Source organism: Mus pahari, chromosome 1 (genome assembly GCF_900095145.1).
Source record: "Mus pahari chromosome 1, PAHARI_EIJ_v1.1, whole genome shotgun sequence".
NCBI lineage: Eukaryota > Metazoa > Chordata > Mammalia > Rodentia > Muridae > Mus > Mus pahari.
The window spans coordinates 83,001,093-83,018,685 of NC_034590.1; the positions used below are offsets into that span (position 1 = coordinate 83,001,093).

The 17,593-nt window shown below is 47.6% G+C and overlaps 1 protein-coding gene across 3 annotated transcripts in view; it reads left to right on the forward strand.

The window, feature by feature from the left end:
- The first annotated feature begins 7,957 nt into the window (after nucleotides 1-7,957).
- Arntl (aryl hydrocarbon receptor nuclear translocator like) overlaps nucleotides 7,958-17,593 on the forward strand; it is a 99,962-nt gene continuing 90,326 nt past the window's right edge. For 2 of the 3 annotated variants that reach the window (XM_021189972.1, XM_021190058.2), the window contains exon 1: nucleotides 7,958-8,137. The gene's annotated coding sequence lies outside the window, so the exon portion shown is untranslated. The remainder of the gene's footprint in view (nucleotides 8,138-17,593) is intronic. The other variant, XM_029538751.1, reaches the window with a different exon arrangement.

Below are 17,593 nucleotides of genomic sequence, written 5' to 3' on the forward strand. Positions count from 1 at the left end.
ACATAGTGGAGCATGTGTCCTTATTACCAGTTGGAAGATCTTCTGGGTATATGCCCAGAAGAGGTATAGCTGGATCCTCTATGTACTATGTCCAATTTTCTGAGGAACCGCCAGACTGATTTCCAGAGTAGTTGTACAAGCTTGCAATCCCACCAGCAATGGAGGAGTGTTCCTCTTTCTCCACAACCTCATATGCTGGCCTTAAACTCAAATATCTGCCTGTCTCTGCCTCTACCTCCGCCTCCGCCTCTGCCTCCCCAGTGCTGGGATTAAAGGCATGCACCATCATCACCAGCTATTTATCTGTTTCTTAACATCTATTTCATTTTTAATAATGTGCATGTGGGGGGGAGTGGGTATGTGTACATGAGTGCATGTTCCACAGAGACAAGAGGCATCAAAGCCCATGGAACTGGGCTTATAAGCAGTTTTGACACACCCAGAGTGGGTGTTAACAATTGTACTGACCAAGCCATCTCTCCAGCCCTGTTCCATTATTTGCTTGCTTGCTTGCTCGTTTGTTTTGAAGGAGGTTCTCATAGAGTCCAGGGTGTTATCTAACTTAGTAGAGGAGGGTGACCTTGAACTTCTGGTCCTTGTCTTCTACTACCCTCATACTAGCATAATAGGAGTTCAGGACACACGAGCTGCTGATTTTATTTAAATCACTAAAAGAAAGAGAGGACCAAGGAGCAGAAGGACTTTATAAAGAGTAACTCTTTCCAAAAAGTAATTCTGTACAAAGGACAGGCTCATGACACCATTTGCTGTCAGCCCAACTGCTATGCTTTTAATTAAACTGTGCATGGTGCTTTCTGAGTAGATAGTATGTCTGTGGGGCTTGCATGTGCATGGCCTACTTGTTTATATGGTTGTGATGATTTGTATGTGCTCCACCCAGGGAGCTGCACTATTAGAAGGTGTGCCTTGTTGGAGTAGGTGTGTCACTGTGGGTGTGGGCTTTAAGACCCTCATCTAGCTACCTGGAAGCCAGTCTTCTCCTAGCTGCATTCAGATGAAGAGGTAGAACTCTCAGCTCTTCCTGCACCATGCCTGCCTAGACACTGCCATGCTTCCCACCTTGATGATAATGGACTGAACCTCTGAACCTGTAAGCCAGCCCCAATTAAATGTTGTCCATGAGACTTGCCTTGGTTATGGTGTCTGCTCACAGCAGTAAAACCCTAAGGCAACGGTGTGTGTGTGTGTGTGTGTGTGTGTGTGTGTGTGTGTGTGCATGAGTGTACATGATATGTTCATGTGTAGACCTGCTCATGAAGATCAGATGACAACTTTCAAGAGTCAGTTTTCTCCTCCTACCACATAGGTTCCAGGGATTGAACTCACGACCTCAGCTTTGGCAGTAAGAACCCTTACCTGCTGAGCTATATCACTGGCTCTTCTTATAAAGTAAATTCTAAGTATCCGTGGGTTACATTTTAGTACAGAGATAAGGTTAGGAACAAGTTTTCATGGGTTTCCATAGTTGTTTCAATAGCATATATTGAAAACCCATCTCTTTTTAAAAGTATCTTAAACTTTACTATGTATTCAGTTTTTATGTACTTTGGGTCTATTTCTGGATCCATCTTCTGGTCTGTTTTTATGATAATATAAGGCTACTTAAATCACTTCTGTTTATTGTATTATTTGGTGGTCCTAGGGATTGAACCTAGGGCATCCTGCCTGCTAAGTAGGCATTCTACCATAAGCCTATAGCTTCAAGCCTCCTTTTACTTTCTATTTTGAGACAGTTGCCTAGGCTAGTCTTGAACTCATTCTGCAGCCTAGGCTGGCTTTAAACCTTCCATGTAAGTGCACCAGACTTCTAAATAACTTGGGTTACAGGCCTGTGCCATCAGACCTGGCTAATTACCATTCCTATATGTTTTGTTTTGAGAGTGTGCCAGGTCAGATACTCGCAACCCTTTTTTTTTTTTTTTTTTTTTTAAACATAATTTTATGTTCTTCAGTTACTACATACAGTTCTTATGTGGCTAAACACCTTGCTTTGCCGTGCTGGTAGTTTTTCTCTTTTTCTTTCCTGTTGTAGAGCAAGCAGTTCAGTGCTGTGTATTCTAACAAAGCAGGACAGAAAGTTCGCTCTTGTTCTACACAGTGTCTGTTGTGCGGAGCTCCTGTGAAGTGGGGTGGCTGAGGGGACTTCCCCTCCTTCCAGGCACATAGCAGAGCCCCTTCTCACATTGCAGCACTGAGAGCCTGAGAATCTTGGCCCCGTCTGCAAGAAAGATCTGATCTTCAGCCCCATTACACGGTGTAGGACACATTCCAAATGAGGTATTGCTGCTCTCCAGCTCTGAGTGGCTGGGTCATTCCATTCAAAAAGGAGCCAAGAAAGGCCTCCTGGGAAGCCTCTGAGAGAGCTGCCAAGACCTGTTAACCTGTGAGTGCCTGCTGTATAAAAACTCATGTTTAAGGCTGGGCATGGTGGCATATACTTTTAAATCCAAACGCTTGAGAGGCAGAGCCAGGCTTCTGTGAGTTCAAGGCTAGTCTCATCTACATAGTGAATTCCAGACCAGCCAGGGAGGGCTACACGTGAAACCTGTCTTCAGACAAACAAACAAACAAACAAACAACTAAACCAAAACCCAAACCAAACCAAATAAAACCCAAAACTCATTTTTGTATATTCAGATGTTAATTTCAATCTTAAAATATAATTCATTCCCTCCCCCTCTCTCCCTCCTTTTCTCCTTGCCTCCCTCTCTCCCTCTCTGTTTCTGACACAGGCACACATAGCATACTTTCAGCAGAGAAAAGGTAACTATTAATTTTCTGAATCTCCCTTAAATAATGAGCATCTTCACACCATGGTACCCGCCCGTCCCTCCTCCATGCATCTGATCTCCAGTTTAAGTAAAATCGGCTTTCCTAAGGTAAGCTTCCTTTGAAATCCAGCCAACCCCCCTTCCTTCGGGATAGCGTTCTCCTTCACCACGCTAAGCTGTCCACTGAGAATTTTTCCCTGTAGTTTCCCACACCCAGCCACATTGCTTTCTGGTTTCTTCTTTCTCTCTCACCACCGTTTTCTCCTGTTCCAATTCTTCTTTTGCTTCCTTTGTCATTCTGGGAGCACGGCTCAGCCTGGGCTCACGATTGGAGGACTGCCTAGGCTCACGTTCTCTGTCTGGCTCTGGCTGAGTACATTCATGAAGGCTCTGCTCAGCAGGGCAGAGGGTGAGGCACTGAGAGCAGAGGAGCAGCTCAGGTCTGTACCGGGACTTGCTGTGCTTCTGGCTGCAGGATTCCACAAGCTACCACACCACCACCCACCGCCCCCTATCCGGGAGCCTTCCCTTCTGCACATCTCTCCTATGTGAGAAGACATCCTGTTCCTGAGACCTCATCCTGTGCTCTTCCACAGTTGACTGGAGATTTTGACACCAGCTGTAGCTGTAAGTTGGTGGCTCCTTGATCTACACTGTCTCACTCTGGATGATCACGGTCAACGTAATTGTAAAGATGCAGTTTAGTAAAGTAGAACTTGAACTTTGAGACCAGTTGTCTAAAGAACCTGTGGTTTCAGAACCACATCTGTCTGCATCTGTAAGATGGGAATAGGAGGGCCTGCTGTGGGGGATGGGGGCGGTGAGACTTGGTGGAGGTGATACACGTGGGACTTCTAGAATAACACTCAACTCATTCTCCAACCCCAGTAAACAGTGATGTGGCCCAATGCTATTCAGTCTTCCCAAGACAAACGTAACACGCTCATCTCAAGACTCTCTGGCTTTCATGTTTATATGACTTCTGGGTCCTGACACGGTCTTCTGCAGTCATCCCAGCAGACCTGGGATTTGAGGCTGGGTACTTCAATTCAGAATTCAATCTTCCATTATACAAGCATTTCCCAAAGTTGATTCCACCTCAGATTGGATTAGATTCTTCTTGGATTAGATGGAGCCTCAGTATTCTGTACTTTTACAAAACTCTTTCCTGGCAATTTGCATGGCTCTGGCCACTGCATTAGAGGCCATTTGCAGAGTAGACTACTTGTCTTCCCCAACTTCGTCAATAAAACCATAACAGCATCTACTTCATATGGCCAGCAGTGATACCTAGTACAATCAGATCTTTACTGTACACCAGGAACTACACTAGCGATTCCCATAAATCACCTCACCTACCTCTCACCAACCCTCCAGAGTAGATGACAGACTATCCCCATTCCACATAGGAAAAGCCTGAAGTACCAAGAGGGTAATCAGTTTGATTTCCAGAGTCCAAACAGCAAGTCTGGAAGGTAGGTATTCTAGTTTGCTTTTCTGTTGGTATGATAAACACCATGACCAAAAACAGATGGGGGAAGAAAGGGCTTATTTCCTTACCCATTAAAGTCCATTATGCAGGATAGCCAGGGCAGGAACTCAAGACAGAAACCTGAATGCAGAGCTGAAGCAGAAGCCACAGAGGAACGCTGCTTACAGGTCTGCTCTTCCTAGCTTTCTCAACCTTTTCCATACAGACCAGGCCCATGTGCCTTAGGAAAGTACCACCCACAGTAGACTGAGTTCTTCTACACCTATTAGCAATCAAGAAAATGTGTCAATCTAACGGAGGCAATTTCCAATTGCCAGTCTCTCTTCCTTCCCAAGTGCATCAAATTGGTAATTAAGATTAGCTAGCATAGAAGGTATGTGAACTTCTGGGATGAGGAGTATGGTAAACATATTTAAAGAACTTGGCACTCACTAAATAATCTCTTTTCCTTTCTCTATCCTTTCTTTGGTCGTGTGATTTTTTTTTTATTCATGCGCAGCAAATTTAGATTGAGAGTAGTTACTTTGACATTTTAGTTGTGCTGAAAGAATTGATAAATTCAATGTTCTGGAAGGTAAAGAATAAAAGGCAAGGTAGGTGCCAGTAGAAGATAAACATGTTTGGGTTTTTAACAGAGAGAAACACTATGGAAAATATAACCGACCATGAAAAAACCAGGTTTGCACAAGGAGAAGCCATCTTTTGTCTACTAATGGTAGGGAAAAAAAAAGCAAGATAAAAAAGAAGATAATCAAGGCACATGGAGGGCTAGAGTCTTAAACCCCCTTAACCCCGGTTTGGCCAGCTATTCCTTGGTGAACCCTTTTTGTAGTAGGACAATGTATCATCAAGGCAGAGGCAGTTATAGTTACTATAAAACTCTCTTTGTTGATTCCAATGAGGTTCCACCCCCACGCTCTATCCTTCCATCCCTTCTGGGCCCCACAGAGTTAGTCTAATTTCTCTTCTATTTGACAGCTCTTCAAATATGTGAAGAAAGTTACCTTGTACTCCCCAGGGCAAAAACTTCTGTTTCCTTTAATCTTTCCTCGTGTGACATAGTTTCTAGTCTCATTACATCCTGATCTCTCTCCTCGTGCACAGTGATAATTTTTCTTTGCCAAGTCTCAGTCACAGGCAACTCCATGTGGGTACTGATCAAGATAGCCAGTCCACTGACGCCTATGTTGCTTTCTCTTAGAGACGTTCAGTGGCTGTCCGGAGACAGCATTCTTTCTTTGGGCAGCCACAAATCTCTGTGGACTGAGACTGAGTTGTGTGTGACTTAGGGTTCCCATCTTGTTCTTTTATGCATCTGTTCAGACACCTTTGCCCTACCCTGCCTGAGAACAGCAGGTGTCCCAAGATGGGACCCTATTAAGGAGCCCATTGTTCCCTATCAAATTTGGCTGGTGTTATGTGGTGTCTCTTCCTCGATTGGCTTTCTGTCACCTGGAAAATGAATGCAAATTTTCTAGTTTTTCTTTCAGGACATGGGTAAAAATCCTGAGTCTGGGCCTAGTTGGAAGCCTTGCACCATTTTTTTGGTAACTGGCCTGATGTGAGCCTTTAGAATGGAAACCACATTTAGAACATGACTGACACTTTATCTATAGAATGGGGTAAGAACTGCTTTCTGCACAGGGTGGTTGTCAGGATACAGGGATTGAAAAAAGGAGGGAGGGCTGGTGAGATGGCTCAGCAGGTAAGAGCACCTGACTGCTCTTCCAAAGGTCCGGAGTTCAAATCCCAGCAACCACATGGTGGCTCATAACCATCCTTAACGAGATCTGGCGCCCTCTTCTGGAGTGTCTGAAGACAGCTACAGTGTACTTACATATAATAAATAAATAAATCTTTAAAAAAAAAAGGAAAAAGAAAAAAGGAGGGAAAGCTTTTAGCACATGCCCGGCACACAACACAGTAGAGAGATATTGTGGGGCGCATCAGCCAGCATCTTCAAGTTACTGGTACTTAGCTAGCCATTAGTCCATTTAATTAGGTCAGCATCCAGCCCACATTTCCATCTTGTAAGTAACATCTTTTCTAATGCTGTATTAAAGTTCCATCTACACAGAAAGATTCCTTCACAAAACAGGACAGAGAAATAATAAATCTGCTTTGAAACTCAGGGTAAGTGGGAAGTTACCCATGAAGTTCTTTGGCCTTGAAGCCAATTCACATTTTGACAAAGGCTGTGTGCCTCGCAAAAAGGGCTGGACATGGGTCATGACTTTATAAGCACTGAAATGCTGCCTTGTGTCCCAGGACCCTGCCTGTCTAGAATTCCTTCTATAGTCACACGAGCTGCTCCACTTCACATAACTGGGTCAAGTGTTTTGATCCCATTTGTTCATGGATCCAGCCCACATTTGCAGAGTACTTTCTGGATGTCTTCCTCCACCCAGGCCCCTCCAGCATGTGCTACAGGGGAGAGAGCATGCATGGGCCAAAAAGGAGGCAGTAGTCTTGCTATCAGGATCTTTAACATTTAGGTTTGCCAGTTGTTTGAAGGTAGAAACAAAACAACTTCTTTCCCTCTCCCTTTCCCTCTCTTTCTCCCTCCCTCCTCTACCTTCCCCCCTTCTCTGTCTCTTTCTTTAAAAAAAAAAAAAAAAAAATCTCCGAGCAGGTGGTGCCTCAGAGGCAGAAACAGGCAGATCTCTGTGAGTTGGATTCAAAGCCAACCTGATGATCTACAGAAGGGGTTCCAGGACAGCTAGGGTTACAGCAGAACAACTAACCACCCAAACAAATGACTTTGCAACTTCTCTTTCTTTCCCGCTCCTTTGATACTTTTGCAAAGTACATTTGCTAGGGCCATGTCCATAACATGTAACAGAATCTTGCTCAGGTCTCATCCTGCGGCCTCGCTAGCTCAGTACCTGCGATTATCCCCCTGCCTCAGCTTCTTGAGGGTTGGAATTACAGACTACGCCACCACTCCCGGGAGACTTCTTTTTCGAACGGGAATGACAACTCCACCGGACGCTTGGAGGTCAAAAAAAGCAAAAAGAACGCACGATCCGGTTAGTCGTCGGAAGGAAAAGAATTCTAAATACGTTAGCTATTAGCGCTGTGGTTCCGACTAGGACAAGCCGGGGGTTTCAGGAAGGTTCTGTCACTCTGTGTTCCTAAAATGTGGTTTCCTAGATGGAGCTGGAGAGGGATGGGCGAGGAGATGCGGCGTTTTCTCAGTGTTCTGCGAGCCAGGAAGGGGACGGAGGAGGAGGGAGAGCTGGGAGACAAGCACTAGTCAGGGACGCGGCTGAGGAACAGGGGACGACGGCGAGCTCGCAGAGTCCGCGCCGCAGTGGCCTCAGCGAGCTTTAGACCTGAGGGGAAAAACCGAGGGCTGGGGCAAGAAATCCACAGAGCGTGCCAATTGGTCCACTCCTCGGGGCGTGTGCTTCTGTTCGCCAAGTGATTGGTGAAGGGAAAGTAGCAGGTAAACCAGCCCTGCCGTCTTACCATTGGTCAGAGGCTTTCCTATCGGCCACTCGATTGGCTAGCCTAACGCGGAGCAGAACGCGAATTGGTTTGGGTTGTTCGCCAAGACAACTCCGTTCGCGCGCTCTGATTGGCTAACGGGAAGAGGCAGGTATCCGGGCTCCGCGGCTCCTCCATTGGTGGGCGGGAAAGGGGGGTTGGGCACAGCGATTGGTGGGCGGGGGGCCGGGCCTGGGCCGGCGGGGAGCGGATTGGTCGGAAAGTAGGTTAGTGGTGCGACATTTAGGGAAGGCAGAAAGTAGGTCAGGGACGGAGGTGCCTGTTTACCCGCGCCGGACTTGCCGCCGCCGCCGCCGCGGGATCTGAGTGCGGGTGCGGGCGCGGGCGCTCGCGGCGAGCCACGGTGAGTGTCGGCATGGCTGCGGGCAGCTGCCGTCTCGGGGCGTCCCGTCGGGGGTCGCGAGTTCCCGGGCGGGCGCACCGCCCCCGCCTCCGCCCGCGGCGCAGCCGGGCCGCCGGGAGCCCTGCCCGACGTGCCCGCTGCCGGCCTTAAAGGGCCCGTGCGGCTCCCAGCCCCCATCCAGCCTCGGGGAGGCTGCGCCCCTTAAAGGCGCCGCTCCCGCGCACCCCCATCTTCCCCGCCTGGGCTACACAGCGGGCGGGGGAGGACTGGGGGGACCCTGGGACGCTTGTCAGCGGGCGCGCCCACCTTCCCCGCGCGGGCATCACCACCTGGCTCGGGAGGGGGCGGCCGGCGGCTTCTTAAAGAGACAGCAGTACCGGGTGGCAGCAATGACCCGAGCCTGGGAAGAGCTCCGGGATGCATCCCCGGGAGCTTCTGGATCCCCGCGGAGATGGCCGGGACGCGGTCGGAACGATGCTATGCGGCGCTTGCCTGGTCAACCCTTCTACACTTCCCCCTGGGGAGCTGGGTGGGGGCGGGGAGGGCGTCTCCGTCAAGTCGGGGAGTCCGTACTGGCACGTCCCTGTGGCCCGTCTTGGGGCTGGCGCGGACCCCGGGAATCCCCTGGCTGGCTTAGACCAGGCCCACGGACAGCCGTCGGGCCTGCGCTGTCCGGTACCTGGGTGGTCCTGGAGGATGTGTCTTCCCCGTTGGGTCTGGGAGCAGGTACCCGATGGCGTGAGGACCGTGCCCTGCGCCCGGTGGGCGTCCTAGAGACCCAAGGAGTGCGCAGCGAAGGCTTCACTCAGATGCGGGTTTGATAGATAATCGGGGAAGAGGAAGATTTCCACTGGAGATTGCCCCAGTGTAGACAGCTTGGGGTGCTCGGGTTTGCAGGGAAAAGTCAAAGGTAGAATTTTACGCAGACTCAGGGCTCACATGGAAGCCATCCCCGGGGGTTGTGTGTGTTCGGCGCTGGGGAAATGACTGCGTTGGACACGGGTGTGTGTGCCTGTTGTCAGAGTTGTGCTGGCCAAGCTGACGTGATTGCCCCTTACCTGTTCGGGGTGCATCTTCTCCAGTCTTTTCCCTACACTTAGCCTAGTTTTGGCCCTCTGACCCCTTGAGATCTGTCTCCTCTCCTGTCTTAAGTTGCTACTTTTGAAGCAAGAAATCATTAATCAAGTTTTCTCACCCAACTTCCAAAAATCAGGGACTGTAATCACGACCAATTATTTTTTGACAGTACCAGCATTGCCAAAATTTTCGTTTTGGGTTTTGTTTTGTTTTTGTTTTTGTTTTTTTGTCCAGGAAAACTGATCATTAAGCCTTTTTTCCTACTGCTCTTGCTTGTCATTTTTCCTTTTCACATTTGCTGCTGTGCCCTCTTTCAATCTATTTTTACTTAACAACTATTATTTTTATTCTTAAGTTCCCATTGATACCAGGATCTGTCAATTTGGGTTGGTGGATTTTCTAATTAATGTACTAGTTGAATCATGAGCTTAAAATAATCATTGCTGCTCTTGAGCAGTTTTGAATAATCTCAGGCTCCTGTGCTTGCAAGAAGGGAGGGGGGATCACTGCTGTTAAATTTGATTCCCGTACCAGTGAAGTTTCAAAAAATATATTTTAAAATACAAAATGTAATCCTTAAGATTATTCTTTGTTCCTGGGTTTATATTATTGCTAAGTCTTTAAAAATGGGCTGTTGAACATATTTAGAAGGGTTAGAAATTTTGTAGGCAGATTTGAAATTGGGTGTATCAGCGGAAGCTGTATCGCTAGCAGCTCTTTGGTTCTATCTTAGATGTTGCCAGTGAATAATGACTATGTTAAAACAGCAGTTAAATCTGTACTTTGTTCCAATCTCTGCAGCTTAAAATGGGAGAGGCTCTGATAAGGTGTGGAAGAGTGGTAACCTGGGAGTGAGGAGGCTTGAAACTAGGTTCTAGCCCTGACTGGAACCCGGTGGCTTTGCTACTTAAAGCAAGTTACTACACCTTTCTGGGTTATGTTCACCTCTGATGGAAAGTCAGACAGTTGATCTAAGGGATGTCAAAGGTTTCTACCACTCTTAGGTTCTATGTGCCTCTCAGTGTTGAATAAATTTGAATCAGGGCAGGCATCTACCTCCTGGAGCTGTCAGAACAATTGAGCGAAAATCCTTTTTTCATGGGACAGTTAAGTAGATCAACAGATGGTGTTTAAAGGATCCATTTCAAGTGATTTATAATTGATGACGATTCAGCCGTATCACCGCTATTTGTAGAAGAGGTTTACGTGCCACGGGGCAGGAAAAGGAAGTGGCCGTGTTTTCAGATTTATTCCTTCACGTCCCCAGTCTCACTGGGATTCATGTATGCATAAGTGCCACGGGAAGATCTGGCCACATTAACAGCTCTGCATATGAACATGCAAAAATGAATGATTTTATCTGTCTGCGGTGGACAGTCTGCTTTCTGTCTCTGAGTTTGCTTTCTTCCTATGATTCCATCATTGCCCCACTGTGGTAGGAGAATGTGAAGATGAAAAAGCTCCTGTTCCTGACAGCATTGGCAGTTTCAGATGGTGGCTTCAGTGAGATGCTAACTGAGATAGGCGTTTGCAGGGAAAATAGAAAAGACAAAACCCTTTCTAGACGTTCGAGGTTAAACAGGGAGCTCAGGGACACAAGCATACTCTTTTCTGTCAGTCTTCTCTGTTGTCACTTCGTCACAGGACGCAGGCAGACTGACCCTAAACCTTTCTTTTCCCCTCCATCCACCTGCTATGACTTTCGCTCCTTGGCATCTTTTCCCCCCTTCAGAGCACCCTGTCCAGTCTCCCCTCTGTGCCTTCCCCTCTTCTCAGGTGGGAGAAAACACTGCTATTCCCACTGCTCTGGAATAGGCAGGAGCCTCTAGGTTCTGGTAGAAGAAGGAGCTGGACTTGGGTTGGAGCCCTGTGGCTTTGGACACGTGCCCGGCTTCTCTGACCTTCCTGCTGCTCCTTGGGTGCCACGACAGTGCCTGCTTCTTGGAGGATGACAGGACATGATGCATGTCAAATGCCTAGCACACAGGAAGCCTCTCCGCAGTGCCAGATGCCACTCCCTCCCACCTCTGCCAGGCTCCTGTCACCAGAACATCCTTTGTGCTCTCTGCCCTCAGAACCCCCACCAATCTCAGTGGAGCCTTTGTCTTGATTTGGGAATAGGAAGGAACAGGTCTATTGTGAGCCTCCTGTACACCGGGCAGTTGCCATATGAGGTGCCCCTGAGTCTGGATGACCCCTTGCTGGATGCCAGACTGCCCTAGAGCTGAACATCCTCCTGCTCAGGATTTTCTCCCTACTTTCCTTCTGTATATTTCCTAAGACTTGTAAAAACTTTCTAAGTCTTAGATCCCAGGTTGTTTTGGTCAGTCCCTTTGCAGCTTGATCTTGTGTGTCTTTCACTCTCTGGAAGTCACCTCTTTCTTGTAGCTTTAGGTCATGTTGCTTTCTTGATTCTCTTCCTGTTCCTGCTGAAGGTCAGCATCTACCTTCTGCTCATGCTGCCTCCCTATCCCCAACCCCTGCCCCCAGAGTCCCATCTCTAGTCATGCCCCACTCCCTCCTGCTTTAGCTATGGCAAGTCCAGTAGTGTCCTGTGGGGTTACAGGCTTGCAGCCTATCTTCAAGCACTGCTCCCCAGAATCAGCACACCATGCTGGAGCCTAGAGCTCTTCATGCCCCTCTCTCCCAGCTGTACAACCAGGCAGTTTTGTTAGGTGGTTTAGAGCCCCAAAACTTTCATAGTCCAGCTTTTGCTTGCATCCTTCATCACTAATGGCCAACTTGCTTTTTCACTATATTTTGGTATCCTCCTGGTGGGATCTACCTCTGGTGCCTAGATCTGCAGTATGGATCAGTGAATGAGTTAAGATACTGGATGTGTATGTTAAGGTCTTCACCCCACACTTTGCAGTGGCTCAGCGGTGTTACTCCTCATTGTTCTGTTCCTCCATGTGTTGTGGGGGATTCTCTACATCCAGCCCACATGCTGGCCCGCATTTGCTGTGTGCACAGGATTGTCCAGTCAAGCCAAAGGGTGGCCCTTCCCATGCACCTGCCCTAGCCTGGTCCTCCCTACCTCCGAGTCCTCACATACCCGCTTTTCTGTTCAAACTCCAGCACTTGGACCTTTGGGAACAACCTTTGTCTTGACGCCTGGCAGTAGTGTCCCCAGCTCTTGATCTTTCTGTAATCCCTGTAGGTTCTGCTGTATTCTATAGCATGTCGGGCTGTCCCCGGGACCATGGCCTGTTTGTCCATACTGAGCACTCTGGGTATCATTCATTTTGATTCCTCCCAAATAATAGGCACAGGAGGCCTTTGGGATCTATTGTCTGGTGCCCATCCCAGTTGGAAACTGGAGGGGAGGGGATACACACAGCAGAGAGGTCCTGGGGATAGAGGTGAGGGGTATAGTAGGGTCACGGGTGTGCACGGCTTTGGGTGATGAGGTCTCATGGAAGGAGAGTGTGGGCTGGGGATAGGGAGGTGATGTGTCCCAGTCCTTGCTTCAGGGCAGTGCTCCGTGCTGAGTGAGTGCAGGACATAAGCGCAAATGACTGTTGCTTGGGAACACGCTGTCCTTTTAAAGTCTGTAAGAGTAGAGATGGGTCTTTAATGTAATATTCTGGTCAATATTGTTTTGGACATAGACTGAGGAAACCATTTATCTGTATTTATTCCTTTCACTGACACTCCAGTTGTGCGACCAGGACAAATTAGTGAGCATCTTTGAGTGTGATTTGCTTCAAATGAAAAAGAGGAATAAATAATTATGGCAGTCGTAGCTAGCATTTTGGGGACATTTTCTGTGTGCTGGTAGATATGTTGCTTGCCTTAGACTTGTTAATTTCATGTACTCTTCATCATTATCTTGTGAGGTCAGCACCACTGTCCATACCCTACAGGTGAGGAGGGCTTTGCAAGCCCAAGATGACTCAACTGCTAAGGGGTGGGTCAGGATTTATTTATCTGGTGGACTCCAGAACCTGCTGGGAGGGTCACAGTGTTAGATGTCATGTGCCCGACATCATGTTAGGAGCCCTCTGGGCTTGTAGAGATTGGAAACCAGTCTCAGTTGGCAAAGCATGGTATGCACTGTCCTAGAAGGGCTGGTATCCTTGCTATGGTACAAGAGGACCACACATTTGGATGTTACCCTAGCAGCAGTTACAAGGGCTTGTAAGCATCCTCCTATATCCTGTGATGTGTATTTGCTATGTCTTGCTTTCTCTCACCTTTCTGAGGTGTTGCTCTGATGCAAACCCCTGACACTCAGTCTCCTCCTCCACAGGATCCCCCATATAAAGTGAGCTTCCTGAAGGAACTCACTGATACTGGTCCCATCCTAGACACCTAGAAGCTCTGCCCAGGGAGGGGACCTCAGAAGCCTCTCGGCTTTGTCATCCTTATCTCAAAGACCCTCCTGAACCCATCCCCACTACTCCCAACCCCATTGCCAAGCCACTTCTGCACCCCAGCCTTGGTGGCGATATACATGTTTTTAATGCCAGTAACTGTTTCCTCTGAATACATTTAGATAGCAAAGGGAACATTGTTTTATGTGAAGAACCTGTTACATAAAAACGAGTTATATAATGTTCAAATATATACCCCACCAAAGGTAATAATCACCAGCTCTATGGAACAGAATTAGCCTCAGATTGACAAGTGTGAAAAGTGACACTGGGCCCTCAGCATGTCCTTTTGAGCTCTGCCCTCCTTGTTGGGGTTCTGGAGCAGGCTGAGTGGGAATGGGCTGGCTCTGCCCTGGGGTGCTGCTGGAAGGTGGGCGGGAAGTTGCCTTGGGGGAGAGGAGATGCAGTGATGTCTTGGTGACTTTTGTCTCCCTCATGTCTCACTTCTTCACACTTGGACCATCAACATCACCTCTGTCCACCTTTCTGCTCCGCTCTCCACTGCTTTGGGGTTTCTTCCTATAGTATGACCAGGGAGAGCCTTCTAAGAACAAATGCCCTGTGCCCAGTCTCCTGGGCTTCTCCAGGTTGCCTCTGCCCCTCGAGGCCATCCCTGCCCCTGTCTCTAGTTCACTTCACTCAGCCCTGTGCCTAAGCGCCCATGCTGCATCTGTTGAATGCCCTAGCTCATGATCTCTTGACCTTTCTCTCTCCCCCCCTTCTTAGTAAAACCTCCTCTGATGAGACCCTCCACCCGCCTCTTCCCACCCCTTCCTTTTGCTTGCCAGTCATGTCTTCCAGAGCAATGATATTTCACAATGGGCAGGTTGCCATCTCCTGCCTAATCAGAATGGTCAGTTCCCTCAGTTTTCAATTGTTTGATGATCTGTCTTCCCCTCACTTCCTGCTCTGTCCCCAGTCATCCATTCATTCAGTGGGATTTCCTGGAGGCTCCCAGGTGCATAGCACAGGTTTGAGCTCAAAAGTGACCAGAATGGGCCTCACTGGGGAGGGCAGTAAACAATGAGATGTAAGAAGGAACAGATGGGGCAAGACAACAGGGATCCGATCGAGAATACTGTCAGGGAAGGTGACTTAGCCGGTGCTCAGGGAAGACCCCACTGAGAAGGTGACTGGAGTTCAGCTTTCTAGAGGTCCAGGAACACTTTTCCAGCCAGAGGATCAGGCTGGTTCGAAGGTCATGATGTTGGAGGCAGCTTGATTGCCAAGGAAAGTAAAAGCTAGGGTGAGGCTATGAGTCTCTGTGGGCAGGGACCAGCGCTTTTCTTTTTCCTCTGGGGAACCTTGAGCCCAGAGTCAAAGGTCTGCAAATATGATTTAAAACATTCATTCTTAGTTGTGTGCCATGTAACTAGCGGTTTACTGGTCCCTGCTTAGAAGGCGGTTTGTGAAACCCAAGACATTGTTATACTCTGTGTCACATGCAAACAAATTAAGGGTTTGAAAGGTCCCCTCATAAATGAACTGCTGACGGGTGTCACCAGCCACTAACCATTTTAGTTATATTTACTGTAGACTTCTGTACACTGTTTGACATGCATGCTCATCTTAAAAGAAGTTGTTTTTTTTTTAAAAGGTTATTTGTAATGCAGTTGATGGAAGCTTGATATAAATTTGTCTTTATTAAAACAAAACAAACAAAAAACTCCAACCAGACTAAATAATGGTTTGCTTCTTCATCAAGCTCAGGAAAGCCACTTAGGGACAGCTGTAGCCCAAACCGTATCTCTTTTTTCTAAAGCACTGTTAGCATTAATTAAGCTGCCGCTCACGAGGCCCTTGTCTGTGCTGCATTACAGTTATTTACTGCTGACTTTAGCTGTTTATCTTAGTCACTTCTACTATTTTTCCAGCCTTTCAGAAAGCTTTATGGAAGGAATTTTTTTTCTTAACCTTTGTGCCCTTAAGAGTTGGTGTGTCATTTTATAAATGAGACAGTAGAGCTCAGAGAGAAGGGTTTGTGAGCCAGTGTGGTGATGTGCTGAGCCTCTTAAGAATGATTATTCCTCTCGGAACTTTGAGTTCTCAGGGTCTTCTCGATGATAAAATCCTGTTTCCCGAGAGTAATGGGAAGATGGCATATGGCCTTCATCGTGTGAACCTGCTGGGCAATGGCTCCTCCAGATCCTTCCAGTACATGGTGGGGGTCTAAGGGCCTTGGAAGCCCCCTTGGTTAGTGCTCAGTACCTTTGCTTCCACCCCACCCCCACCTCCGATTTATCTGTCTTTCTAGATGAATTGGAAGATTTTTTTTTTTTCCTAGAACTTCTGGTCCAGATAAGAACTTGTGTGTTCTTGGTCATCTAATCTCCCATATCATTATGTAAATCACCTTTTCTTTGGACTCTTAGGGATAAACATGGTGACTGGTTTGTTTGCTTGTGAAATACACTTGTGAGAACCCTGGGACTGGGATGAGTTTGCAACAGAGAACAGAGCTGAAAGAGTGTGGGATCCAAAACAGCTTTAAATGTTAAATGCAAATCTATTTTCAGTATCCTGCTGGAGGGGAAAAGGAGCCCAAGGCTGGAGATGATGGAAGCAATCGAATTCTGCTTCAGAGGAGGAAGGAGTCTTACCACCGTGGGGGGAAAAAGCCACCCTTTCACTAAGCTCCACCCATCCCTTCCCACCTCTGAATCCTGTTTTTGGCATCTTGGGTCACTGTGCCATTTGAGACATTTGATATTTAAGTGACGTTAGTGGCTGAGATCAGCTGGCAACGTTGAGAAAAATGACCGATGTGAGCACGTTGTACTGTCTGTCCTCAGTGCCTTCTGAAGTGAAGGACTGCCGGCCTGGAGTGACAGGGCACTTTTAGCGCTGCCCCTGTCTTGTCAGTTATGAGCAGTATGCTTATTTCTACCCCTCACTTGAAGGCTTAGAAGGAGTTTGTGCAAGGAGATACTGTGCTGGGAACTTCACTGTGGAGCTGGGAGTTGCCTGATACCCTCATCTTCCTTGGGTGCAGGAATGTCACCTGCTATTTCCTGCTTTGTTGCAGGACCAACAACAGACTTACTGTACAGAACAACTGCCCAATAAATACCTGTTTATTTATTCAACAGGTGAATTGAGCTTTGTGAGAGCCCCAAATGTCCCCGCCCTCTTACAGGAGGCATGCAAGATTTGCTCTTGTGTGTGTTTGGAAGAAGTCTAGGCTGCCATTTCTTTTGGGCATCTGTGTGTTTCTCTGTTCTGTATTTTGGCAGAGATCCGAGCCTTTTACTGATGAAGAGTTAATTCTGTAGCTGACTTTCGTCTTCGCGTTGTCTTTACTTGGCTCCAGAGCACAGCTTAGCAGTGGCTGAGCCGCATCAACTGAAAGGAAACTTACTGCATATTTATTTGGGCACAATGACACATTTATTATTTAGTCAACAGATGTCTGAAAGGTTGTATGCCAAAAACCAGGCTAGGCCCAGGGGCAGAGCTGATTCATTTTTGTGACCCAGGAAAGAGCCTGTAGTTTTATTTCCTTAACAAGCATTCCATGGACTGGGGAAATGGTTCATTTGTTAAGTGTACACTGAGCAAGTATAAGGTCCTTAGTTCCAATGCCAGCTCCTTATCTAGGATTTAGACTTACAGAGGAGGATGGGACTCAAGAGGAGGGAGTGACAAGATCACATTCAGAGATGGGCTAGCCTAGAATGGAAGGTTCTGAAGTGGCTGTGTTTAACCCACATTGTGATGGGAAAAAGGGACATCAATGACAAGTCAAAGTTTACCTAGTGACCATTTAGATCCAGCTAGAGTCTCTGTTGATGGATTGCTGAGGTCACATTGGCTTATGGCTGTGTCTGTGAGGGGTTGTCTGCATTGACTGATCCTGGGGAGCCATCCCTACACATAAGGAAGCTGAAGCATGACCCAGCCGCGCACAGGCTCCTACCCTGAGCTCCTGCCCCGACTTCTTTCAATGACAGATTATGAGCTGGAAATGTTAGATGAAATAAACCCTTTCCTTCCCTGGTTACTT